The 27,226-nt window shown below is 49.2% G+C and overlaps 1 protein-coding gene across 2 annotated transcripts in view; it reads left to right on the top strand.

Annotated features, from left to right (window-relative positions):
- The first annotated feature begins 8,625 nt into the window (after positions 1-8,625).
- ZMAT4 (zinc finger matrin-type 4) overlaps positions 8,626-27,226 on the top strand; it is a 341,252-nt gene continuing 322,651 nt past the window's right edge. For both annotated transcript variants that reach the window (XM_057537356.1, XM_057537355.1), the window contains exon 1: positions 8,626-8,893. The gene's annotated coding sequence lies outside the window, so the exon portion shown is untranslated. The remainder of the gene's footprint in view (positions 8,894-27,226) is intronic.

The following is a 27,226-nucleotide window of genomic DNA, read 5'->3' as shown; positions in this document are numbered from 1 at the left end:
AAACATACAATGCGTTACTCCAGGAAATGAAAGTTCATGTTAAACGAGCCAAAGGTTTAAGCCAGTGATACAATTCACTCACCCCCTCGTTCTTTCTTCAACCCATATTCATGGAGCCCTGGTGGGTACCAGGTGCTGTGCTCTTAGAGTCCCCACCTCCCATCATTGGTACGTATTGAACAGTAAACATTCTTTTCGTTGATCTCGGTTTTTAAAATATTCTATTGGTCAGGGCTCTTTGATACACTTTTCTTGATGACCACCTCCCGCCCCCCCACCTCTCAAGACCTTCAGTATCAGGGTGAAGAGTCCAGCAGAATTTTCCCAGTTTTGGAGAAGCTCTGCATGTACTTCATAACCTCAGGAAGTATTTTCTTAATCAGTCAAGATGGAGAATCCCAGCTGGGCCTTTCTGTGCAACTGATTATTAGCTTTATTCAAACATTCACTTACAAATCTGCCACATGTGTGCTCTTATTCTCACAGACCAGGTCATTGCACTGCGCCCGTTACAAGGGCAGAAGGACAACATTTTCTTAGCCCAATGCTGCTCCCAATGGAGCCAAGAGGGAAGGACCAGGAAAAGAACACCCGTTCATAGAAGCTGTCGGTCTCAGAAGCCCAGCAGTGCCTTGAAAGTTGGCAAAAAAAGATTAAAGGCCACTTCTAGTCACAGCAGTGATATTGCTGCAGATACATTGGCATGTTTATCCTCTTCCAGCCCTGCAGTATCCTGGGCTATGGAGATTGTCTTAAGGAGCTTGTGTCGATTTCCAAGCTTTCCTCTGGAAGCTTAGCCCTTCTTAAGTGTTCCTTAATAGCTAAAAAGCAGAGCTGGATTCTGAAACTCCATCACTCAGACATTTTGTATCAGTAAAACTGCTGTTAAGAAGATTTAAGCTGAAATGCTGGCTCCATCATTCTTTTCTTCCTCTCTGTCACCCAGCCCCCTCAGACATTCATGCTACAGGCTGCAAAATGGGACTGATGTTAATGAATTTCAGCACCAAGGAGTCATTTGCTGAGCTTACCTGAGAATAACCCCCCAAACCAACTCCTGAGAAAAATCAAGACAATGTTCCATAGACCCACCTACTGTTCCTTTATGTCACTCTGCACTCACAAACAACTTGTAGCCTAAAATCTTTTAAAATTGAACATCTGCTCTTCTTTTCTTCTCTAGACAATCTAGGCAAAGGGGTGGGATTTTATTTATTCCATTTGGTGAGATTTTCATATCTCCTTTGCTTGAAATGGCTCAACGGTCAGTATAGTTTAACTTACAAGAGGAGGAAAATGACAGTTTTATGAATATTTATCAAGAGGATCTAATATTGAAAATTGAAAAAGAAAACAGGAGTCATAAGGAAAGAGAAGAAAGAGAGAGAAAGAGGAAGGAGGGGAAAGGAGGAGGGGATCAGAAAAGATAAATCACTGGAATTTAGAAATCAGAAAAAGGTCTGAGGGAACATGGCAGCCCTCCTTCAGGGAGACATTCATTTAAACCATTTCAACAAGAGGAGAGGGTCTTCCTGTTTCTTAAGATCCCTGGAAGAGCTGCACCGTCTCCAGTCCATATGCCAAGACTGTCGCTTCATCTGTCCCATGCCTTCTGCCCTGGTCTCTGCAGGAATCAACAATGACTGGTCATGCCCTACTCTTCCCACGTGTAAAGGGACTTTGTTTAAAATAGACCTGATTGTCATAAATTCATGAAATGAAGTTAAAAAGAAAGTACCTGCTTCCATTAATAAGCCAGTGGTAAATAGAACCATCTCTCATGGAGGAGAAAGGAGACAATTTTGGTGGGGGCTGGTGGCTAGCGGGACGCTGAGGGTATCTTATTGGCTCCCCTTTGAAAAAAGCTGTCCAGAGCCTTTGTCAAGACAGAGGATAAAAGGCTCAGAGCTCTACCAGCAGACCAATGGGGGTCCTGGTGGGGAGAAAGCAAGGGAAGTTGGCATTTCGGGAGTTTTTACAAAGGAAATCAACACCCATCTTCTGGAGAGTAGCTCAGAATAGATGTCCAGGTGATGGGGAGAAACCCTCCAGCAGTCTGAGCATGAGGGGATTCAAGCGTCTTTATTTAAGTCTAAAGAACACTAGACACTTAGTTAACCAAAGCCCACAATTGTTATGTGTAATTAATTTCTATTTACATTTTTTATCTCCGACTTTGAGATAACACAGCTTATTAAGGTGACTTCTAAGACAGAAGGGGAAGATGACTAGTATACAGTAACCCTTGGAGAATAAGTTTCCCTTGGGAGCTGCCTTTTCTAGGCACGAGATGCTCTCCTAAGAGAGAGGACTGATGAACATAATTCCTTAACAATTTGGGGGGATCGCTATACCAGCTCTTAACTTCAGCTGCATTGCAATGGAAACTGCTGGTTATGTCACAGCAATTGAAAAGGTGTGCAGCCCAAGTCCAGCCTGAAGACATTCTTAGTACCAGCCAATCCCAAACATAGAATGCAGAGGATTGTGCAAAAACACTAATTTGCTTTTTCCATCAGACACCTTTCAGTGCTAACGGTGACCATGTTGGATGAGAGTCCAGGAGTTCCATCCCTCATCTTCCTCTTCAGTTGCAACTCCCCGCAGTTTTTCTGCCCCTGCCTTCCCCCCAGGATCTTCTCTTCATTTCAAAGGAGGCAAATATGCTTGATAGAAAGTACTCCCTTCAAATACGTCTTCATGACAGACCAGTGTTTTCCTTGTTAATGTTTATCACTTTTTCTCGGTAACTTAAATGCATTCTTAGGCTAAAAGAAACCTCGCTGGCCTTACCCAGGCTCCCTTCTTGCTGGAGGAAGAACACGGGAGTAGAAGGAGGGAAAATCCGGTCCTGATGTCACTGTGATGCTTTCAGCTCTTTGCTTTCCCCTGATGCTAAGTGCGATATGCATTTGGATGGCCAAAGAGGCCGAGATGGGATGCTACACTCTCCCCTGAACGCTTTGAACAGGTCGGGATGACCCTTGTGCTAGATGTTACCAGATGTCCATTTCTTCCAGCTGTGAAAGAAGTTGATCTGTCCACGTTGTCATCAACTGTTCATTGTTGGGATTTCTAAGTGTTTGGCCTGCACTGTTCTAACTGCTGTGGGTATCACTGTGGATTTGGGGGTGACATGGGAGTGGTGTTAAGGCTACCAAATAAACATAACATGTAGTAGCAGATATGAAAATGGCCATATGGAAACAATAATGAAAATACAAACAAGAATGTAACTAATTTTAACTTGTGTGGTGCGGGGTAAAATTGAAGCGTCCTGGCAGACAGGAGACGTGACGGAAGGAGAGATGAGTCTGGACCTGGGAGGATGGCTGCGATCTCACAGGAGGAGGCAGGTGCGAGGGAGACACTGGCGCAGCCACCGGGAGGCCAGGAGGCTGGAGTGAGCATGCTCAGAGAGGCTGTGCTGGGATCGTGGTCCGTGAGGATGAGGGTGGAGGCAGTTACACAGGTGGGATGGGGCCAGGTTTCACCTGACTCTGAAAGCCAGGCAGAAGGCAGACTAGAAACTTGAGGCTTGTGTTTCTCAAACCCCAGGCTACTCATAAATATGCAGCATCTTCCTGGAAACTCAGTGTTATACAAATATTTGGGGCAACTCATTCTTTAACTCATGTACTAAAACAAACGTTTTGGAGTAGAATACAAAATTGGCGTGACTTTCGTAATAAAATATGCATTTTTGAAGCCATTTTGGTTTATGGCAGATCCCTTGCATGACACTGTCACACCCCCAGGGACTCTTCTCCATATGGAGTGTATCACGGGACAGTTTGAGAATTTCCTTAAGCAATAGGAAAAGAAACCTCACTGTCCAAGGCTTTGCTCTGTGCCTGGAGCATCTTTTCTGCCCCTGTGAGCATCTTCTGGTCCCACTCCAAGAGCTGACCTGACATCTGGGCTAGTAGAGCAGAGTGACTGTGTGTCCCACGAATATTCGCCAATGCCAAGATGTGGTCCCTTAATATCAAGTGCTAGGACATCTGTACGGTCCTTTGTAGGTCGATTTGCCATCATACTCTCCACAGCCCTAGAAATAATAATATTACCCTGATTTACAAATGAGGGAATGATGTGCGGCAGGTTTTGTAAACAAGTTGGATGGGTACTTTCGAGAAGACTGTATGTCAGCACATGGGTCCTGGCAGGCAGGGGGCCCCAGAGTCATATTCACGTGTGCAGCCCTTTGATCTGGAAGGTGCCTTCTGTCACGGTCATCCGCCAGCTTCATGGAAGGCAGCCGCCCTTCCTCATTCAGTTCTCCAGCGTCTGTCAACTGGTGCATTGCTGGACAAGAATTCATGACAGCGTTCAGCCCCATGTTTCTTATGAAGAATTTAACTGAAGCTAACAGAATTTAGGTGGGCAATTTAGTCTTGCAGATTGCTGTCTGTCCATCTGTCTGTTTCTGTCTTTTTCTCTCTCTCGTTCAGGTTATTGACAATATCATCATGATTTGAAACCCCCAGAGTCACCTGCTTTTATTTAGCAGGGTATTATAAATAGGAAAATACTGTCTTCAAAGCTCAGGAAGCCCTGTCTATTTTAATACCAACTTTCTGAAGGCTCATTAGTAATTAATGAAATCATTAAGAATGGTTCACAGTGACTGACACCTTCCTGGCAACCACAATCTCCTCTTGTACTTAGAGGAAATGTCACTGACTCCACAGGTTTGATTTGGGGAGTGGAGTGGGTGGGTGTAGGGGGCAGGGATCAGATTACATAAAGTTTCACAACAGCCATCAGCCAGAACGGAAAGCTGTGCGTGTGTTCCTCCAAGTTTCTCTACTTTGGAAGCTGTGCCTTCATCCATCCAATGCTGGTTTTCAGAAATCTTGCTAATATCATGTTTTCCAAGACAGTACCGTGTGGCTCAACTCAATTAGCAAAGATGTAAGGTTGAAAGTCACCCTCTCTTTTTTCTGTTGTTGTTTTTTCTCCCATTTTCACACATTTCCTTTTTTCTTGGCATTGCCTAGATTTATTCTCCTCTTTTCCCTTTTAGGAACAGAATTTGGCATAAATAAATGATAACTGACAAAATGGTATAAGCAGGAGGGTAAACACAGGGTTTCTCCAGCCTCCGCTGCAGGTCAGGGTAATTTGTTGTAGCAGGTGGTTACCCACAAGGAGGACGGGAGCTCCAACGGCTGCTGTTTAATTTGTATTTTAATACAGCAACCCACAGCCTTCCCTTAATTGCTGAAAATGGAATGCGAACCCCCTCCAAAGCCTTTCAGGTCACTAATGCACTGAAATTGTTAAATCGAAATGGACTACTTTAGCCAGGGCACTGGCCACAAGATGGAATTCGGTACATTTCATACCTCAGTGCATTTAAATGGTATGGAGCTGATATTTAATACAAATGCAAGCACCAGTGGAATCCGCATACTTCATCTGCGTTCTCCAACTCTCAGAATTAAGCAGTTGATCTATGGGACACAAAGGGATCATCCTTCTCTCAAAGAGAATATTTTATGACCAGGCAGTTTATTTATTTATTTATTTGAAGTTTATTTATTTATTTTTTATACAGCTGGTTCTTATTAGTTATCTATTTTATACATACTAGTGTACATACGTCAATCCCAATCTCCCAATTCATCCCACCACCACCAGGCAGTTTAAAAGGCACTGACATAAACAACTGTTTACAGCTCTCTCTCTCTCTCTTTCATCTTCAAAAGGCAAAAAGTACATGTAAGGACTTGCTGTTTGGCAGACAAAGTATTTTAGAAAATCACTTGAAATGCTTTCCTTTTCCTTTGAGGATGACTGAACCTTTGATAGGTGCTCAAGAGAGTTCTTATAATTTAGTTTATTTCTCTTATTTTTTCTTAAGGGGGAGAAGTGGGATAGTGTGAAGGCACAGAGCTGAAGCCTGCGGTTTGTTTTTTTTTTTCATTTTACCTTCGTTTATTTCTTCCTTTATACAGCTCTGAGTTTCGGATTTATATCCTTTTTTTTCTTGCTAAAGAACTTCTTTTAATATTTCTTGCAAGGCAGGTCTACTGGCAACAAATTTCCTTAGTTTTTGTTTGTCTGAGAAAGTTTTTATTTCTCCTTCATGTTTAACAGATAATTGCACCAAATACAGAATTCTAGTTTGCTGGGGTTATTTCTTGCAACACTTTAAACACTTCACTCTCTTCTTGCTTGCATGGTTTCTGACAAGAGATTTGCTTCAGTTCATATCATTGTTACTCTATAGGCAAGCTGCTTCCTAATATCTTCTGGTTCCTTTTAAGATATTCTTTGTCTTTGGTTTTCTGCTGTTTGAGTATGATGTGCCCAGGTGTCTAATTTTTGGTATTTATCCTGCTTCATGTTCCCTGAGATTCCTGTATCTGTGGATTCCACCCATTATTCAAATAGACTTCTGCTTCTTTCTTTCTTGTTATTCTGGGTTTCCCATTATGCAAGTGTTAACATCTTTTGTAATTGTCCCAAATTGGGGGGCATTTTGTTCTTTTTTTCATTCTTTTATTCTTTGCCCTTCAGCTTCAGGAGTTTCTGTTGACAGGTTTTCAAGGTCACTGATTCTTTCCTCAGTCTTGTCCAGTCTATTAATGAGCCCATCAAAGGCATTCTTTTTTTTTTTTTTCCACATCTTTATTGGAGTATAATTGCTTTACAATGGTGTGTTAGTTTCTGCTGTATAACAAACTGAATCAGCTATACATATACATATATCCCCCTATCCCCTCCCTCTTGCTCTCGCTCTCTGCTTTCTTGTGGAAGTGGAAATCTTATGGCTTAAATCATGAAAGTATTATTTATGGCTTTTACTCCATGACTGAACATGCCAGATTTTCTGGGACAGGGTCAATTTCAAAGGAACAGCTAAGGTTAATTTCATCCTTGGGGCTTTGTAAGAATTTCACCTAGACAAAGAAAGGAAATAGAAAACAAATACTTTGCTACACCCCTTGTCCTATTTTTTGACTCCTAATAGAGGGTCACTCTCCTTTTAGCCATGCTGATATTTGGAAAGCCACTATGGAAATGACTTAATTTTTTGAGGTATATGTCTCATAAATAAAATGTGTGTCCCTCATCTTCTCATTTCCTTCCAGCGCTCGAGGGAGTAAGAAGACATGGAGTGAAGAGCTGCCTTATTTTCCAGAGAGAATAGGGGCACTGAGAGCTTGGAGGGACGGCGGTAGCTGTCCCAGTGTTTTGTCCTGAATTTTTACCTCCTGGAATCCAGGATGGGCCCCTTCCCCACCCCACCAGCTGGATGAGTGATCACAGTGGCATAATGATGCCAGGAGGCTCAGAGGTACGCTCTACGTTTTGAGTTGGGTTTTCTTAGTCAGCCCACTTATTGAGTGCTACGTGCTGTCACTGGAGTTATAAAGATATACATGATACCGGCTCTGCCCCTACAGAGCTTGCAATGTGTTTCGGGAAGCCAGGCATATCCCCATGAAGCAAAAGCTCACTGAACAAGGCAGGAGGAACTTTTGCCTCCAAGGATGCAGATGGTGATAAAGATTGCAATTGTCTGAGGCTACGGGGGACGAACTGGAACCATAGCCTGCGCTCAGAGACATGCGGATCCCAGAAGGAAAAGGGTGAAAGGCGAGTTCTAACTAATCTGAAATTTGATATTCCAAGAGCTTCCTTTAAAAGGCCCTTTTAAAAGTCTTTTTCTTCCTCTTAAAAAATTCAGCTGTCAAATGATGTCCGCTATCAAATGATGTCCTTTCTATACAGTGAAAAATATACACTAAGGAAAGAAAAAGGGCAAGACTCATGCTCTATGATTCCTTGTTGAACAAGGAAAAGCATTTGGACTGTTCTCACCCCGTGATGAGTTCCTTTTCCTCTCCTTCCTTGCTTTGGTTGATGATGTGAGTCTAAGCAGTTCACTGAAGCCACGTGAGAACAAGCAAAAGTCAGGGTCCAAGCAGAATTACTAGCTTGGGGAATGCCTGTCTCTCTGGACCTCCCTGTGAGGCCAATGAGGACTTCCAGACTTTCGCAGACTTTAAAATCAGCTCTCCTGAGACTGAATGAGGTGCAAAAGGAAACTGTCTTCTCAGGTTGGGTGGACCATGAGGGAAAGAACGGATGGATAAATCCAGGGAAGGTGCATACTCTGTCCTCCCAAATAATCTAAAATGACCTTCACATGCCCTCCAGGGTGGCCCCGGGAAATACATCACTAGATTCCTCCAGGCTTTACCTTGCTCTGCTTCCCAGAGCCTGTGTTACACAGGCAGAAACACCACCGTCATATTTCTCCCTGCCCTCAGGAAAATTCACCAGTTGGGGGAAAAATAAGGCCAGAAAATTGTTGCTATGGGCTCTGTTTTGTGGAAGTTAAAATGCTGGTGCAGGAATCTGATTGCTTGATAGCTCCCTCTCTCTCTCCATCTCTCTCTCTCTCTCTCCCTCCCTCCCTCTCTCCCTCCCTCTCTCTCTCACCCTCCACCCTTTCTCGGCTCTCCCTCTCTCCCACCCCCACTTTTTCTACTCTCCCCTCTTCCCTCCACTGGACTCCCAGGGCCGCTCCCACACCGGGTTGGAGGAGAGCCTTACAGGTTGTCAATGAAACCTGGAATTATTTCCTTTGATGGCTCCGATAATAGTAGGAGCCAAGGCAATGAGTGAGGTCGTCTGAAACCAATGCAGTCCTGCCCGGGACCCGGGAGCCAATCGCAGGAGCAGAGGGCGGGGCGTCAGCGCCAGCAGATAATTGCTAAGTGCCTCGCTCGCACAGTTGGTCCGAGCCGCCGAAAGGTCTGGTCGCAGAGACGGGGAAGTGTAATCCTCAGCGTGCTCCATCCCGACAGCAGCCCTCCACGGCTCGGCAGGGCAGCGAGCCTCTGGGCACCGGCCCCTCTGCTCCACGGAGAAGGTACTCCTGCTGCATCCCGGCGGGGCTGCTCTTGCGTGTCCGTCCTCAGCGGCTTGCAGTTTAGCCTCTGTAGAGGGGTTGCAGAAAGAAAAGTTTCGGGGAGGAAATGTGACAACGGAGGGAAATCACCGTGTTTTGTTGGGAGGAAAACAAGCTGACGGTTTGGGAAACTTCTGTGCTGTCTAGAACTGGATTTGTTTACTACTCTCAATTAGCCGCGCTCAGGTCTGTGGAAATAGGTCTGGTCTTGGGCTAGGGTGTCTGCCTGTTGGGGTGTAGATTTGGATTTGTTGGGTGAAGGGGGTTGAACCCTGGATGTGCTGCTTCCTGGCGGACCCATTGCTGGGAGGCTGATTCTGGGAAGCGTGATGGGTTGGTTGGGTTTTCCACCATAGGGTCTGCCCCCTTGACTTTCTCCTGACCTGCTGTCCCCCAACTCTTGTGACCTTCAGTTTGAGTCCTTCCTCAAACTTCTGTCTCCTTCCTCGCCCCTCCCCCTTGCCGACTCTGTCTGCGCTCATTTAATGTGGTGGAAGGAGACATTTCCTGGGGTGTGGGCGACTGTCCTGTTTGACCTGATGGGCGTCTGCCTGTCACATAACTTGGTGAGAAACCAACAAAACGGTTCCTAGAGGAAAAGCCATCACTCCACTGATTAGCTCCCGAAAACTCTGGAAGACTGTCTGGGCTTGGTGTGTACTGAAATAAAGGGGATGGAGTGAAATTGCAGCCCGTGTGAAGGTTACACCCTCACCAGGGACAGGCCGTAGGGTGCTAAGGAAGCCCGAGGCTCTGGGTGCATGGGGGGCTGAGGGGCTGCTGGTACCGCCATCCCTGCTGCCTGTGATGACTGTTCTTCAAGTGAAGGGCTGGCCACGGCAGGAGGCTGGGCCAGGCTTGTAGCATCCTTGTTCATTTCTGAACAGTTAGGACCACAAGGGCCCTGCTTGCTCTGAGTCCCACCTGTGGTCCTGAGGAGAAGTCCTTCTCCCCACGTTCTGCCACCCGGGAGGTATTAGGTCAGTGGGCCTCCTAGGAAGCAGGGTCCCCATGGGAGAAGGTGATGTGCTTGGTCTTAAACTTCCTTCCTGCTTTGGTGCAGGCAGCTCCTATTTGAATGTTCCACAGCACTTGGCCAGGTGTGTCCTCCCACCTGCTGGGTCCTCAGAAGCAGCTGGTCCAGGACTGATCTTCCACATCCCTGAGTCCCTCTGAATTCTAGCCTAGACCCGAAGCTGGGAAGTTCGGTTCCCAGTCCTGGCAGGATGGGGATGTGCTGGGAGGACTCCTCCAGGACACCTGGTCCCCAGGACACCCTTCCCGCCGAGGTGTAGATGCCTCCATTCTCCGGCTCCACAAATCACATTCGCTCTTTAATTCTTGTTTCCTTTAACCTCCACAAGGGCTTCTCCTCCGCCCCCTTTACACAGCTATTTCGGGTGGGAGATGTTATTGCCGAAGCTCTACTCACAATGCTTAAAAAAAAACCGGCTGCCCGACTTTTGTTTTTCTTGGTCAGGATGCAGTCAGCTTTCTTCTCTGCACATGTTGCCTGGCAGTAAACAAAACAAGCTTGCAACCCCGCAGAGGAGAATGCCTTTGTGTTTGGGAGGCTGGAGTGGAGGCTGAACTTGTCTTGCCTGTTGGGGCATCTTTGGCCCAAGACCTTCTCTTCTGTGGTCTGTCTGGGGCAGGTGACCCCCAGAGAGCCCACGAGAGAAGACATCCAGCAGGTGGGAGATTTTGAAAAGGGGCACCTTGGTTTTCATGAAGGCAGTGATAACACGAGAACATGGTTTGGAGTTGGAGGGGTATCTAGAACCGGGGACAGGTAGCAAAATCGTGGGTCCCTCCCACCGATGCCGATCTGCTAGATTTCTATCGTGATAGAGGACATTCAAAGTAAGGCTTTGAAACCGGCTCCGGAGTGGTGACTCATGCGGAGCTAGAAGGCTGGGTGGGGGCGGGAGCAGAGGGAGCTGCGAAGTGCAAGTGGGACCCGCTGGAGACACTCGCTTTCCTCCCTCCCTCTCCTCCTCCTCCGGCTTCCTTGTAGCTCCCTATTTGGAACAAAGATCATTAAAATAACAACTTTAGGCTAAAAAAAGCATAATGGGAGCTGAAGAATAATTGAAGAGTCTCAAAACACCATCACTGCAACTTCCCCTTGGATGGGGCGTGAAACCCAGGGTCCAACCACTGCGTGATCCAGTTTGGAGAATCTCACTGCTGGCTGGTGTTGGGCTGACTGGTTCCTTGTGAAGCCAGGCACCTGTTTGTGTCTGAAGGGACTGATTAGTGTTGAGGAAATTAAATTTGTCACGTCATTTCATCAAACGTGGTAGCTTGAGCCTGGACCCCGGATAAGCACCTCCAGCTGGCCAAACAGGATTTCTCTCCTTTAGCCCCTGTGCTGTGGAGGGGTTGCCTCTTTCTGCTTTCACAAGCCCCGGGTGATTTACCTGGCCAAAGTCCCTTCCTTACTTTCCTGCTCCTCTTTCCCATTCTTCCTCTCATCATCAACACATCAGTAAATAATCTGTTTGCCAACCTGCTTTGATCTTGTCATTTTGTGCCAATCACGCTATTAATGAAAACTGTCCCTTGAAGTAGGGTAGAAAACATATTAAGATTTTGATCAGAGACGAGCCTTTGAGTCTTCTATCTTAAGATTTAGTGTTGCGGTTTGGGGGAAATCAAATCAGCACGTTTATTGTGTTAAGTGTTTTTGTAAACGCCGTTGAAGCGTCTTCTTTTTCTCTGGTAGATGTGTGAATTCCCAGTTATCCTGGGGGCTGGGGTGTGTCTGGGGGTCTGAAGTAAGTCTGGAGTGGCCTCTGAAAGGTGGAGCGGTTGGAGTGTGACGCTTCTGTTTATTCAAGATGCGGTGAAGGCTGTTTTGAAATGCGTTCACTCTACTCTGTTATTTTCCCTCTTCGTTCTTTGCTTAGGACCATTTCGTAGCCCAAATTTTCAGTAACTAATTCGCTTGTCTCCCTTTTCCTTACACTCACGTGGTCCCCTCCTCCCTCCTCACTTGGGAGCGATTTCACACTGAAGCTGGGACCTGAACCATCTTACTTCATCCCAATAGATGCCTGTCTTTTCTTCCTTCCCTTCTGGTTCTTCCTTGCCGTCACTTAAGGGCACCCTAGAGGTTGAGATTTAATATTAGACACCATGCTTACCTTACTTCTGAAACAGTGAACCGGGGGTGTCAGGAATTCTGGAATGCACCTGGCGTTGGCCCTGGGGGAGCACTGTCTTCAGTCCTAGACCTGACCGGGCACCCGGGGTGGTGCGGCCGCCCTGTGTGAGGCCGTGGCCACAGACCTGCTAGATGCACACGGATGCCCACCAGGCACGGGGTCACGCCCCCTCCTCCCACCGGCTGTGCTGAGCCCCACCCTCCCGTAGCCTCCATGCGCAGGACTGACCTTGGAAACCAGCACGCGGTGGCGTTTGTTTGGTCAGTCTCCCATTCTTGGTTTTTTGTTCTCTCCTCACCCCTAAATCTCTCTATCAAGAGTTAGGATCAATTGACTTATTCGTACTAAAGTGTGAATAGTTAACAGTGTTGTCACTTTCGGAGGTGTCTGAGCTCTTAATGGGATTCAAAGTTGAGTTTCATTTGTCTGCTAATGGGATTTGGGCGGTGAGTTTGGATCAGGAGTGTCTGTGCGATTGTGGCTCTTTGCTTTTCCATTAAGGCTCGTTCTGGTCTTACCCATGGACACGCTGCAGTTACTCAGGGCGTAGTGCTGGCAGGATTTGGGGTCTAGCAGCTGAAGCTTGATTCCTCAGATTTGACCTTGGGCACTGCATCTATTTTCCTTTTCTGACCTTCATGTAAAGCCCGGGGCTTGGACTGTGTTCTCATCCATCCTTTTCTGCTCTGACCTTCTCTCTGCATTTTGCCACCTGAGTCCTAAATCCAGCCGGGGATGTAACAGCTCCAGAAGGACTCGGGTTTACAGAGCTGCTTTGGCGCAGGCCACAGTGCTCAGCGGTGCTTCCAGAGCCGGAATCCCGTGCAGGCAGGTCGGAAGGAATGGTGGATGCTGTACCAGAAGGAAAACGGGCTGAGGGGTGATGTAATAACTGATTTTGGTTTAGGAGGGGATGTTATATGGAGGGTGTCGACCAGCTGTTCTCCATCTCCAGTAAGGACTGAACGAGAGAAAATAGACAGAAATTGCAGCAGATGGACTTAGATTAGGTATGAGGAAGAATTTTCCATCAGCAAGAGTTGTTAAAAAGGGAAGGTTCGGAGCCTCCGTGATGATCTTTAGGAAACGGATGAGCAGGAGATTCAGCTGGAGGACGAGGCAGGGACTGTGGGGAGGCGACAGGCAGGGACCGTCTGGTGCAGGGGTCCCGGCCCATTCCTGATTAGCGTGCTTGTTTATTTCTCTGAGACCTCACCTGTGCTCTGGGGCATCAAAGACACCGAGAATCAGTCCGAGGGACGGAGCCGACCAATCCGAGCTGCCCTCCTGCCGCTGCCCGAGGGCCAGACCCTGTCTGTGGCTTGAGGACCTCTCCTCAAGCCTAACCTTTCATTTCCAACGTGGCGAACGAGGCCCAGAGAGGTGAGAGGCCTGGCGTTGTCACACGGTGACCCGATGGCAGAGCCGGGATCAGAATCAAGGTCCTCCATCCCAAGTCAGTGTTATGTGCTTTGTAGCTCATTTATTTCCTTGCTTCCAAATTGAAGGACCATTTCCTTTTTCTGGGCCGCTGTCTCTATCCATCCAAATGGCAGAGACAGGGAGCCCTGCAGTCTGCACTGGTCATTGAGTGCCCATTACTGACACCGTGTAACCAACTCCAGCTTCCCTGGTTTACATGGCAGACACTTTGGTCCCTGTCATTGGATGGGAAGGGGCTTCTGCAAGGCCAGGGTTGGCAGGACGCACGCCAGACACTGGGGAGGAAAGGAGGGGATGGGGTGGAACTGCGGGGACCAGGAAGAGAGAGAGGTGAAAAATAAAGGATGACTTAATCTGCAGCTTACGAAGGCAAGAGCCTTTAGATGTCTAGTTCCAACTCCTCATCGGATAAATGAAATAAAAGTGGTCCACAGCATGCGTGGGCTCTGGACAAGACACTTCACCAGTCACCTTTACCCAACAAAACAGAATTTTGAATTTCACTTGGATTCTCATTTCTAAGAGAAGCTTCTACAACGTGGGGCTGAAATTCTACCTTCCTTCTGGCCAGACTTGATTCACTTTTGGGCAGACGCACCTCCTGGATGCTCGGAGGCCCAGGGCAGCGTGCACACTTCCGCAGAGGGGCGCTGTCTCAGAGCCCAGAGGCTGGCTCCCTGGGGGCCCAGGGACGGGAGTGGAGGGGTGCTGTCTAGCCAGCAGCCTGGGGATGAACACAGAGGCTGGCCCTCTGGAGAGCCAGGCAGAGGCTGGGGACTGCTTTGCCCTGTGGTGCTTTGAGCCATGTAGGCAGCAAGATGAATTGGTGAAATGAGCATCACCAAATGAATACATATTTTATTTGAAAAAAAAAAAGGGATAAAACACTGAGGTTTGTGCTGGGCTAGCTAGGGGTGAGTGCCCGGCGGGGAGGGCACGACCCTTGCACACCCACAGCCCGCGGGCGTGTCTTTGGGCTGATGAAGGCTTCCTGAGCACTGAGGCAGGCACCGGGGGTCAGGGTGGGATTCCTCCAGGAACGTGGTAGGCGTGATTCTTCCGAGGGAACCTCTGTGGAAGGACCGTCAGCCCCAGAGGCAGCCGAGTGGGATGTCTGTCCAAGGAACAGCCAGGAGAGAAGATGCAGAGAAGCCAAAGCGGGAGAGGACACGGTGAGCACCCGGGGCTGGGCTACCCTGGATGTGAGACAGCCTTGAGGGATGGCGAGAGCTTGGGAAGATGAGGAAGAGAGAGGAGGGGTGGGTAGCCGGGGGAGACAGGAAACCCAGGGGCTGCGGAGCTCCTCCGCAGAAGGAGACGGAGCCCCTGGGCCCTGAGACAGCCCCCCTCTGCGGAAGTGTGCAGCCCGCCCTGGGCCTCCGAGCACCCAGGAGGTGCGTCTGCCCAGAAGTGAATCAAGTCTGGCCAGAAGGAAGGTAGAATTTCAGCCCCACATTGTAGAAGCTTCTCTTAGAAATGAGAATCCAAGTGAAATTCAAAATTCTGTTTTGTTGGGTAAAGGTAGCTGGTGAAGTGTCTTGTCCAGAGCCCACGCATGCTGTGGACCACTGCGTGGAACCTGGGTCACCAGTCCCAGCCCAGGGCGCTCTCGTCCAGCCCTGCGTCCACCATGTCCTTTATTCAGAAGGACGTTCAGCTGACCTGTCACTTCTGCCCTCAGTGTGGGTGCCGTGCGCTACAGATACAAGGCGGTGTAGTCAGCCTGACAGTGGGGGGCCCGGATGCAGGCCGCACTGGGTGCCCTTACTTGGCGTGGTCAGAGGAGGCCTCCTGCAGAGAGGATCTCGGGGGGCGGGGGGACCTGAGAAATAAACCGGGTCCCCCCGGGTGGCTGGGGGAGACAGGGCGGCCACAGGTCAAGACCCAGAAGCATGAAGCGGCGGGGGGCCAGCGCCCCGTGGGTAACACTTGGAGCGGCTCCATCTGAGCACACGAGGGGCATTTGGGGGTGTGGGGGGAGGAGACGCCGGCGCCCCAGGTGGGGAGGGACCAGCTGGCCAAACTCAGGGGCGGAAGGGCTTTAGGCAGGGAAAGACAGTCACGTTTGCATTTAGGGAAAATGAGATGGGAATGGAGAGCGGGGGTGAGGTTGGGGAGGGGCAAGCCTGGGATGCAGAGGCCGGTTCCCAAGTCGTTTGCTGCTGTTCAGGGGAGAAAGGATGAGGGCCTGGAGGAAGAAGTCTAAGAAGATGAGGGACGGTCAAAGGGTGATTCTCTGGCTTCATGAGTTACACTAGATCAGGCAAAAATGAAGAGGAATTATTCATCCCTGGAGAAGGGGCTGACAGGTGAGAGGGAAAGTTGCACTATTAGATGAAAGAGAGGGGTGCCCCCCACTGAAGACAGGATGAGAGCAAATGGGTTTAAACAACAGGAAAAGGGTATAAGGTAGCATTAGCATTAATGCCTTAATGGAGGGGAGTTTTTTTTTTTTTAAAGAAGAGATATGATAGATGTGTTTGTTGTTTTTTTAAAATTTATTTATCCATTTATTCATGGCTCTGTTGGGTCTTCATATCTGTGCTAGGGCTTTCTCTAGTTGCGGCAAGTGGGGTCCACTCTTCATCGCGGTGCGCGGGCCTCTCACTGTCGCGGCCTCTCTTGTTGCGGAGCACAGGCTCCAGACGCACAGGCTCAGTAGTTGTGGCTCATGGGTCTAGTTGCTCCGCGGCATGTGGGATCTTCCCAGACCAGGGCTTGAACCCATATCCCCTGCATTAGCAGGCAGATTCTCAACCACTGCGTCACCAAGGAAGCCCAATGGAGGGGATTTTTAAACACAGGGGCAGAATCATCAAAGGCGGCTGTAGACTAATTCTCTTCTCCATAGAGTATTAACAAATCAGCCTGTCCCCTGATAGAAAAGTGGGCAGAGGATGTAAAGAGATCATTCACATGCAAAGAAGGAGAAATGTCCAGAAAACTATGCAAAAGTGTCCCACCTCACTAATCACTAAAATACAAAATTAAAAACAAGATATTATTACCCACCTAGTAGATGAGCAAAAAGGAAAATGGGTATCAGTGCTGTTAAGATTACTGGCAAATGGATGTTTTCAGACTTAGCTTGTGGGAATATAATTTGCAAACGTAAGCGACATGTCTTAAAAACATACCCATTGAACCAGTTAGCAATTCCGCTTCTAGGAATTTATCCTAAGGAAATCATCAGAGCTGTACAAAATAGTTCTAATCAAGGATATTCCTTTTAGCATTACTCATTATAACAAAACATTGTATGAGGGGGGGATTAATTAAATCTAATATGGTGCATACATAAAACGGAAATCAAGGAAGCTATTAAAATGACATTCAATAATATATAAGGATATGGGAAAATGCTAACCATATATATTAAGTAAAGAAAAGTTTAAAAACGAATAGAGTACAAATGCAATTTTGTAAAAACAAAAAGATGTGTACAGTCAAGAAAAAATAGAATGGATTACAAATATATCGAAGTGATAACAGTGGTCCTCTTCGGGTTTTAGGAGGCACCGTTTTTTATTTTGTTCAACTTTTCTTTATTTCCCAAATTTCCCACAGTAAATGTGCTATTTTACAGATTAGAAAAACACGCTAAGTCAGTTCCTCAAACCATGAATGTTCAAGCAGAGACTCCACATGTAGCAATGGATCCGGTCCTCTGTTCTCACTAAAAAGCATCCCACGGGGCGGGGGGGACCCCCCTTCCACTTGATGAGGTCAGACCAATGTGCACAGGCCACTCAGCGTGTGCTTCCCTGCATCAGTCAGGGCGAGTGTCGAGGGTGCGGCATCTCCGGTCAGGACACGGGGACCCTGGGCGGTGGCATCCTGCTCCTTTCTCCCCACCTCAACCCCAGGCCCCGTCTATAGGGGTCAGACCCATCCTAGCATTTCAGGTGGTGTGTTGACAGGCATCATGGATACCTGCTGATTTCCCCAGTCGAGACGTTGAGGCTCAGACAGGCTGAGGCTCGTCCCGGGTCACAAAGCCAGCGAGTGGCAGAGCCGGGTCGCAGGGAACGGGGATGTCAGAGCCTGTCCAGGTGGGCAGTGGTGTAGGGCTTCGGGTGCCGTGGAGTCAGCTGGCAGATTTCCACCAGGAAGGTGTGGCGCTGTCCTCCCCGCCTTCCCGGAAGCCACGCCTTGTGCTTCACTCCCTTATTAATTAAGACTGAGTGCGTGCACTGCAGCTGTTACGCTTAGGGAAGGGACTTCAGGTGCTGAAGGCTCTCCAGAGGCCAACTCCTGCTTCTGCCTCCCGGGGTCTCATTTCGGTTGCTGCCTTTCTGAAACGCCTTCGCTTCCCGCTGTGGTTTCCTTTGTTGCCTGCGCTCCGGGCCGCCTGAGCATCCGCGCCCGGTGGAAGTCACAGCCGGGCAGCTCCGTGATGTGTGCCCGGCCACGTGGAGGCTCTGGGGTGTCTTCCCCCAGTGGGGCAGGCGGCAGCTCTGATAGGCGCATCCTCGGGCCTTCCTCGGGCTTAACTGGAAAAGCGGCTGGGCTGCCAGAAGGTCGGGCGGGGTGAGGAGGGGTGTGGGCCGCGCGGCCGATTTGCCGCCCTGTTTATTTCAATAGTAACGCGCGCGTGTGTGGTGTTCTGTGTTCACAAGCCTCGGAGGTGGGTGGGGAAGAAATGGATACCCGGAAGGGCAAAGCCACTCTCCCCAGGTGGTACGGGCAGCAGGCAGAAGGGTCAGCATGGAAAGAGCCAGATATTCGTCCTGCAAATAAATACCGCCTGACCTCGTAACCAGCAGGGCTCCTTCCGGCCTGTGTGTCCTGGGCCACAGAGGGGCGGGCAGGGTGTCCTGTGTCCCTGGCGGCCACTGGAGGGTTAGCAGCGGCACAGGGGAGATGACTTCCGGTCCGAGGTGTATTCACCCGAGACCGAACTCAAGGCCGCGCGGAGGTGCTGAGAAAGTGGGTGTCCGTGGGCGTGTGAGTGGTCACAGAGGGCTGGGGAGGTCCTGAATACCGAGCGCTGAAGTGTGAGGATGATTTGGACAGGAGGGACATCTTTGGTGTGAGTGGTGGTCTCGAGCCCAGAGCCAGCGTGGGTGTCAGGGCTGCTGAGAAGCCCGGGGGTTCCAGGCTTTGCTGGGTTCTCAGAAAGCCCTTCTGTTTAATCAGCTGGGGACAGTGTGCTCTGTGAGGAGGTGGGGAGGGGGGAGGGAGGGGAGGGCGGGGGAAATGGGTTGGAGGTTCTCATATGGATTTGCTCCCTTGCACCACCTCTCTCCCTCCTCCTCTCTGTCTCCCTCTCTCTGTCTCCCTCTCTCTCTCTCTCTCCCTCTCTCTCCCTCCCTCCCTCCCTCTCTGTCCCTCCCCCGCCCCCACCTCGGTTTTCTTCCTGCTGATGTGAAATTGCTGTGTGGGTTTCCAGGAGGAGAGGGAGGCGGGTTAGGACGGCTCCGATTCTGCCCGGCCTCCCCACCTGCCTGGACCTCAGGGTTTTCAGAATGTGGGAAGAGGAAGGAAAAGTTGTGAGACAAAAAGACAAAGAAAAAAAATGGGAGCGGATGGGCAATAGGTGGGAACACAAGAGGGATGTTTGGAAATGAGGGAGCAGCTTACAGCACACAGAAAGCCCTAAGCACAACCTCTTTTTACACAGTAGACCTTTAAGTGTGATAAACACACAAATAAGAAGTAAACAGAGTCTGAGACCACCCTTTACAGTCGTCCCTTGGTATCCACAGGGGTTGGGTTCCAGGACCCTCGTGGATACCAAACTTCACAGATGCTCAAGTCCCCGTAGTCTCCCCCCACCACCCCCATATCCAGGGGTGAGGAACCCGTGGACGCGAAGGACTGACTGTATTGTCACATATAGAAGCGTTTGCTCATCACCTTCCTTTCACAGAGAGGAAAGTGAGACTTGGACTGGTTAAGACTCGCAAGGTAACACGGCTGGTGAGTGGTGGCGGATCCCACGCCTGGTGCATTGTCTGCCATGACCCCCCATCCGGCTCACTCCTTCTGGGTCAGGGTAGCCTGGGGGCCTGCAGGGGGGACGGAGGAGGTGGTGCTGCCCCGTGTGTCTCCACAGCGGCCTCCTGGCTTCCGGGAGGCTTGCAGAGAGGGATTTGGAAAGCAGCTGGCGGGCAGTCCCCTTGTCTGTGGGGACTGGCTTGTCTCAGTCCGGTCCCTGGGGCAGGTCAGTGACGGATGCCGCTGGCTCAGGGCTGGGAGAGCTCTGCGCTGTGGTCCTCTCTGACTTCTCCGCGACGGAAGCCACGTGCTTCTCTTCCCCATCCTTTTGCTTCCTCAAGATGGGAGGGGGCTTCTGAAATGTCTGTGTCCACTTGTTCATTGCTCAAAATGCTGAGGATTGACAAGCACAGTTCTCAACGTTGAGAAGACAGAGGGGACAAAACCGATGCAGTGCCTGTCCTCTCAGAGCTTCTGCTCTGGCGGAGGGACAGATGCAAACAAGTGAGAAAGTACGTAGGAAGGTCAGGCAGTGCAGTGGGAAAAAGGAAGCAGAACAAGGGAATGGAGGGTGTGGGGAGGGTGTGCCCGGGAGCCCTCGGTAGTAAAGTGACCCTGGAGCAGAGACCCAGTGCAGCGGAGGAGGGTCCATGTGGCTGTCTGGGGGGAAGCCGTCCACCCAGGAGGGGCCCTGAAGCTGGAGACATTTTGAGGTGTCAGGGGTAGCCCTGAGGTCAGGCTGCCCTTCTTCAAACCACTGGAAAATTTTGAGCAGAGGACTGACATAATTTCGATGGAAACGGATCACTCTGGCCGCCATGTGTGCGGCAGCGTTGAGAACACCTCCAGGAGGTCTGCCTGGAGGCAGTGACCCTGGCGAGAGAGGGGGTGCCTCGGATTAGGGTGGGAGCAATGGAGGGGTTAGTGGACAAATTCTGCATATATTTTGAAGGTGGAACCAGCAGGATTTGCTGATGAGTTGAATGTGGGGTTTGAGAGAAAAAGAGGTTCTAGAATGACTTCCAAGGTTTTTAGCAGGAGACGGGAAGGCTTGTGGGGGGAGCAAACTGGGGGAAAACAGGAAGGAAGGCGTTTGTCTGGGGAGATGCCAAGCATCTAAACGCAATCCACCAGTCAGCAGGATGATGGGTCTGGGGTTGAGAGAAGAGTTCTCTATGCTGGAGAAAAATCTTGGGAGTTGTCAGTGTCCTGATAATACTGAAAGTGTGGGACCAGATGGGATCACCTGGAGAGTGAGTGTGGATAGAGAAGCTCTAAAGCCTGGGTTCTGAAACTGCCGTATTTAGGGGTCTGGGATAGGAATTGGCCATGTTTTTCTTAAAGGGCCAGATCGTAAATATTTCAGACTTTGTGCAATGACTCAATTCTGCCCTTGTAGCACAAAAGCAGCCACAGATGACACATGAACGTGTGTGTCTGTGTTCAGTAAAACTTTATTTATAACAGCAGGCAGCTGCCCGAGGGCCACGTTTGCTGACCCTGGATCTAGGCCATGAAGATGAACCAGCAGGGAGCAGCCCAGGAGAAAAGAGGGGAACCCGGAGGGCATGTTTCTCAAGGGGAGCAATTTTCAGGGAGGGAGTGATCAGCGCGGTCAGATGCTGCTGGTGTAAGAGGAGGATGGAGAGTTGACGCTGGCCACGTGGAGGCCATGGGGGAGCTGATGGGAGCACGCTGGATGGGGCAAGTTGGAGGAGAGGCATGGCGGAGGACGGGGGGGAGCACGGCTTGCTCGGTCTGGTAGACGACTTTGTGGAGGAGTGTGGTTGTAAAGGGTGCAAAGAAGTGAATGGTTAAGTGTAGGGCTGTTTGGTCAAAGTCAGTATTTCTCCCTTAAAATGGGAAAAATATCAGGGTGTCTGTGTGCTGATGGAGATGGTCCAGTGGAGAGAGCACAGAGGTGATGCAGGGAAGGAGGCGAGCACTGCTGGGCGATGGCCTGTGGGGGAGGGGACGGGATGCAGGGATGCAGTGCGCAGGGCCAGGCGTGGCCTTCGCTGGCGGCTGAGGGAGGATGGGTAGCCGTGGTCAGAGGCACTGGCGGGGTGGGGTGGGGGAATCGTCGAGGGCACTCTCTCCTGTAGCTTCATTTCCTCTGTGACTAACATCAAGAGCTGTGACAGAGGCAGGGAGGGACCTCAGCCCGTGGTCCATGGAGAGAGATGCCCCCGGAGCCCCGAGGGAGGGGATGGGAGACAGTGACAGAGAGAGTTTGAGTCTCTAAATCAAAGTTAAAAGGTTTCTGCCCATGCTCTCCCTGTAAAAGGGGCCTTGTAAATTCTCAAGAGTTATGACTGAATTAATAAGGCCAAGAGGAGGGTGTGGATTGAGAGTCCTCAAAACTTAGTCTCAGATTCCAACAGGCCTGGAGCTGTCTGCCCAGGTGGCTCTTGTATGACTGTATTCTTCAAAACTCGAGATGTAATTGACATATAAAATTATATGTTTCAGGCATACAACATAATAATTCAGTATTTCTATATATTGTGAAATGACCACCACAGTAAGTCTAGATAACATCCATCACCACTCACAGTTACCTTTTTTTTTTTTTTGCTACAATTGCATTTTGAAGAAATGGAATGGCTTGCCTGGAGTTATGACAATCCTCAGAAATCAGACAGTTGGGTGAGGCGCCGAGAGCCCCTTGGCCAGAGATGGAGGCGAGCTGGGGGTGCTTACTGCACTTCCTCCTCTCTCCTCCTAAAGCTTTTTTTTTGTTTTTGTTTTTGAGACTTTTTGTTTTTTGTTTCACATCTTCCTATAAGGCAGGAGGGAGGCAGGAATGAGAGGAAGATTCCTCTCTCTAGTTTTTTTAAGATGTTCTGGGGAAAGAAGGGGGGACCCAGGTCACATGATCTGGACACGGGGTGGGGCTCAGGATGGGCTGAGCGCGCGGTATCTCCTGTTAGGAAAGGAGGCCTTGGGAAGAGTGAAATGCAAATATAGACTGTGAAGACATAGAATATCTTTTTCGTTCTCCTTAGATGTCTGTCGGGAAAGAGACAGGAAAGCAGCCCAGGCAAGGGGTGGGATTACAGGGTGACCTGGGGCTTTGGCAAAGAGAACAGTCCAAGGTCGTCACAAATCACCAGAAAAGCCGGGCATCTGAACTTGACCCAGGCTGTGCTGAGGGGACTGAGGACAGTCACAGCAGTGGGGGTGGCAGTGTTTGCTTAGGGAGCTTCAGAAGAGGTGCCTTGTGTACTGTCATTGCAGCCAGGAAGGGGGGTGGCCTCGGACGGGACACGTGACTGGCCCTGGGCCTGTCGGATTTTCTGAGGGGCCGCTCTTCTTGGATGGCAAAGGGTCCAAAACGTCGTGCTCACCTAGGGGACAAAGTCCTTTGTGGGAGCGATAAAGATAGTAAGGAGTTTGTGGTTCAGGGCTGATCCAGGAAGAGGGATCGCCCATCTTTTCTCCAAATCTTGCTCCTGGAGGTTCTGTTTGAGATAAAATAGAGGATCTGGAAGCACAGAGGTGTAGGGACCCCGAGTTTATCTAATGCAAGGCATTTCTGCAGACACAGCTCACATCGTCCCAGTGGCTCTGCTCCAAACCTCAGTTTCCCAGCTCTGCAAGACCTCCTGGTACCACCTCGGAGGTGTGTTGTAGGGATTAAGTGAGTATTAGCTGTAGAGTGTCCAACACAGCACTGTAATGCAGCGAGGGCTCAATGAGGCCTGGGAAGTTATACAAGGTGATGATGGTAGTAGGGAGGTAGTTTCTCTCTAAGGATGGCTCAAGGAGAGCCAGGGTAGTGGGCTGGGGTCAGGAGAAGCCAGGCGATGGATTCTGTGTGGTTCCACTACCGAGATCCCAGAGTGCTTAATAAAAAGTTTGGAATACCTGTTTTAGGGTTTCAGAGCTCAAGCCCTTTCTCCCAAATATTGCTGGTCAAGGTACCAGAGAAGAACACTGTAGCATTGCCAAATAGTGCAGTGCCTTCAAAAAATAATCCTGGGCAGGAAACTCTGAAAAGCTGCAAGAACCATAATATTGAGAGAGATTTAGCGGAACCAAAAATCCCTGCAATGCTTAGAACAGCAGGAGCATAGATTTCTCATACAAATCAAGTGATTTGTGTGAAAATCCTATCCATCTCCCTCACCTGAGCTGAATCAAGCAAATGATCGCTGTGAATTGCAGAGTGAGCTCTGAGGCAGGCGCAAGGCTGGTTTATGATCCTGCAGAACTTTTCTGCAGCATGAATTCCTGGGTCAGCAGGTGACTTTGAAGGAACGAAGCTCCCCCATCCCGGCTGGCCTCCCTTCCAGCTGCTTTGGTGCAGGGCTCTTTTTTTGGGTGGAGGAATGTCCTCTGACTGCCTAGGGCAGAGCTTCCTGGCTTCCATCCTTTGAGGGGATTCAGCCAGTGGAGGGGGACTGGCACACATTTCCCTGGGCCTCTGAGGAGTGGCCGTGGTGGGCAGGTGCTGGCCTGGCTGTGAACTTGAGCATAACGGGCGCTGTCTGGCCAGGAGATACTCCTACCTCTGTGTGGAGAGACACATTCATATCTCGCCTTGCCTCCGCAAGGAAAGGAATGGATGGTCCAGTAGAATGGGCCCTTATGAGTGCTGTGCTTTCAAGCTGGTCTATGTTATGGGTCCTGTAGAGTTGATCCTTCTTTGACTGTGAAAGGATATCTCCCACTCGAGGTTAAGTTCCATTCCAGGGCATTCTGACTAACCTCACGAGGGCTCAGGTGAAGCCAGTTTAAACTCTTTTCTTTCTTTTTTTTTTTTAAACATCTTTATTGGAGTATAATTGCTTTACAATGGTGTGTTAGTTTCTGCTTTATAACAAAGTGAATCAGCTATACGTATACGTATATCCCCATATCTCCTCCCTCTTGCGTCTCCCTCCCACCCTCCCTATCCCACCCCTCTAGGTGGTCACAAAGCACCCAGCTGATCTCCCTGTGCTATGCGGCTGCTTCCCACTAGCTATCTGTTTTACATTTGGTAGTGTATATATGTCCATGCCACTCTCTCACTTCGTCCCAACTTACCCTTCCCCCTCCCCGTATAAACTCTTTTCAATGTAGAGGGGAGACCCTGTGTCATCCTTGACTTGTGGGGAGATGGGTGGCTGTTTGGGTTGGGCTGAGGCAGCGAGAGGTGTGGGTGATGCGTGAATCTCGGTCCAAGTGTGGAGTGTCAAAACACCCGAAATGCTGAGGGCTATTTTTCTACACAGACAAATAAATTTACTCCAGTTCTGAGAAGAAGAAATACAGTGGCTAAAAACACATGGGAAAATGTTTGACTCCGAGAATAACCAGCACGGTAGAATCATTAGATGGATGGGCTTTGGGCTTTGATCCTGGCTCTGAGAGATGGTTGTTTGACCTTGTGAAAGTCACTTAATTTGGCCTCAGTTTCTCCCTCTGTAGAGGGAGGATAAGGGGGCCAACCTTCCCGGGATGCCATGTGCAGCTAAGGTGAAGCATTCAAGTCAAGCCCCGACCACCGATAACAATCCCGGTAATAACAATAATAAAAATGCTAATTAAAATGTAAATGAGATGCCCTTTTTCTACCTCTAAAATTACTGAAGGTTAAAAATGACATTGCTCGGTGTCAACAGAGATATGGTAGATTGCTATAATGTCCTGTTACTTAGAACTACAATTGGTGCAAACTTTCTGGAAAGCATGATTTGGGGGGATTTTCATACTTTTTTTTTTAAGAAATTCACGTTCTTTTTATTTATTTATTTATTTATTTATTTATTTATTTATTTATGGCTGTGTTGGGTCTTCGTTTCTGTGCGAGGGCTTTCTCTAGTTGCGGCGGGCGGGGGCCACTCTTCATCGCAGTGCGCGGGCCTCTCACTATCGCGGTCTCTCTTGTTGTGGAGCACAGGCTCCAGACGCGCAGGCTCAGTAGTTGTGGCTCACGGGCCCAGTTGCTCCGCGGCATGTGGGATCTTCCCAGACCAGGGCTCGAACCCATGTCCCCTGCATTGGCAGGCAGATTCTCAACCACTGTGCCACCAGGGAAGCCCGATTTTCATACTTTGATTTACTTCTAGGATTCTATCTAAAGGAAATAATCAGAAATGTGGGGAGATAGGTGTGCACAAAATTGTTCAATGTGGTGCTATTTATCTTTCTGAAAAACTGGACTCAACTTTTCGCAGTAGCAGGGAGCTAGTTAAGTAAATTACGGTACATCCATACAATGCAGTAGTAGGTATCCATATAAAACTATTTGAAGAATGTTAATGATATGAGACAATGCTCATGAAATTGTATGCTATTTATTTAAATACATTTATTTATTTGTTTTTATTTTTGGCTGCGTTGGGTCTTCGTTGCTGTGTGCGAGCTTTCTCTAGTTGCATTGAGTGCAGGCTACTCTTCGTTGCGGTGTGCGGGCTTCTCATTGCGGTGGCTTCTCTTGTTGTGGAGCACGGGCTCTGGGTGCATGGGCTCAGTAGTTGTGGCTCATGGGCTCTAGAGCTCAGGCTCAGTAGTTGTGGTGCACGGGCTTAGTTGCTCCACAGCATGTGGGATCTTCCTGGGCCAGGGATCGAACCCGTGACCCCTGCGTTGGCAGGAGGATTCTCAACCACTGCGTCACCAGGGAAGCCCATGAAGCTGTATGTTAAATAATTCTAAACTGGCTAATGAAGCGTGTGTGTGTATGTATGTGTATGTATAACATAAATAAAATATACTAAAGTGGTAATAGAGATTCTTTGTGGATGATGAGGTTATGGATGATTTTTGTTTTCCTTTTTGTACTTTTTCCTACAGTTTCCAGATATCTTACAATGAGCCTTTATTAATTTTTATAATATAAAAAAACATTAAAAGTTACAGAAATAACATGAGATCCAGTAACCCGAGCGGACCAGGTTCTTGCCCTGTTTTGGAAGTTTTTCTCTGTGATCAGGGCTGGCGTGGATTCCCTGGAAGCTTGTCGGAAGGCTTTATATGGCTCCTCCTCTTACCCTTCCTCGACCAACATGGAAGAAACAAGTGTTTTGGGGATTGGAAGAAACATTTTGGAACAAAGAGGCAGAAGTGGGGATGTGTTGGAGACAGCGCCAAGCACAGTGGGTATCCTGCCCGGGTTTGCTCTCTGCCCTGAAATCCATTAGCTTCTCGGAAGCCACAGACACGGTAACAGCCTGTGTGTTTAGTCACTGCCAAAGGCACAGCCAGACTGGAACGGGCTGCCCTCTCGCCTGGCCGTTGTCACCAGGAAGCCAGGAAGAGGTGTCTTCAAACAAAGAAGCAGCCCTGCCTCCACGCTGCTGCCAGGATGTGGGGCTGGACGCGCCAGGGGTGATGCAGCAAACATTTGGCAGAGGTAGTGGGACCCGGGCCGGGGGCGACTCCCAGGACACAGCTGTTCCCAGGCCGGGCCACCTTACAGGGTGTCTCACCCGTCCCACCGTGCGTGTTGGGGAATGGGGCACACGAATGGACTATTTGCAACTTCTGTAACTCATGAAGTATGGCGATGGAGCTGGCTGTTTAACAGAAATAATGCTTTTATTCAACAAATGCCTTTTGAATGTAACGTGCCTGGTCTTGACCTAGGTGCAGGGCGTTCCCTGGTGAATAAAGCTTTTGTAGAGCTTGCTCTTTTTTTTGTATGTTGGACAACTTAGTTCTGATATATATGTTTTTAAAATCTGGATTTTGTGTGTGTGTGTGTGTGTATTGGTTTTGCTTAAAGTAGAACACTTGCTTTAGATCTGTG

This window comes from Balaenoptera acutorostrata, chromosome 21 (assembly GCF_949987535.1).
Source record: "Balaenoptera acutorostrata chromosome 21, mBalAcu1.1, whole genome shotgun sequence".
Lineage (NCBI taxonomy): Eukaryota > Metazoa > Chordata > Mammalia > Artiodactyla > Balaenopteridae > Balaenoptera > Balaenoptera acutorostrata.
This window is presented reverse-complemented; position numbering and strand designations above follow the sequence as displayed.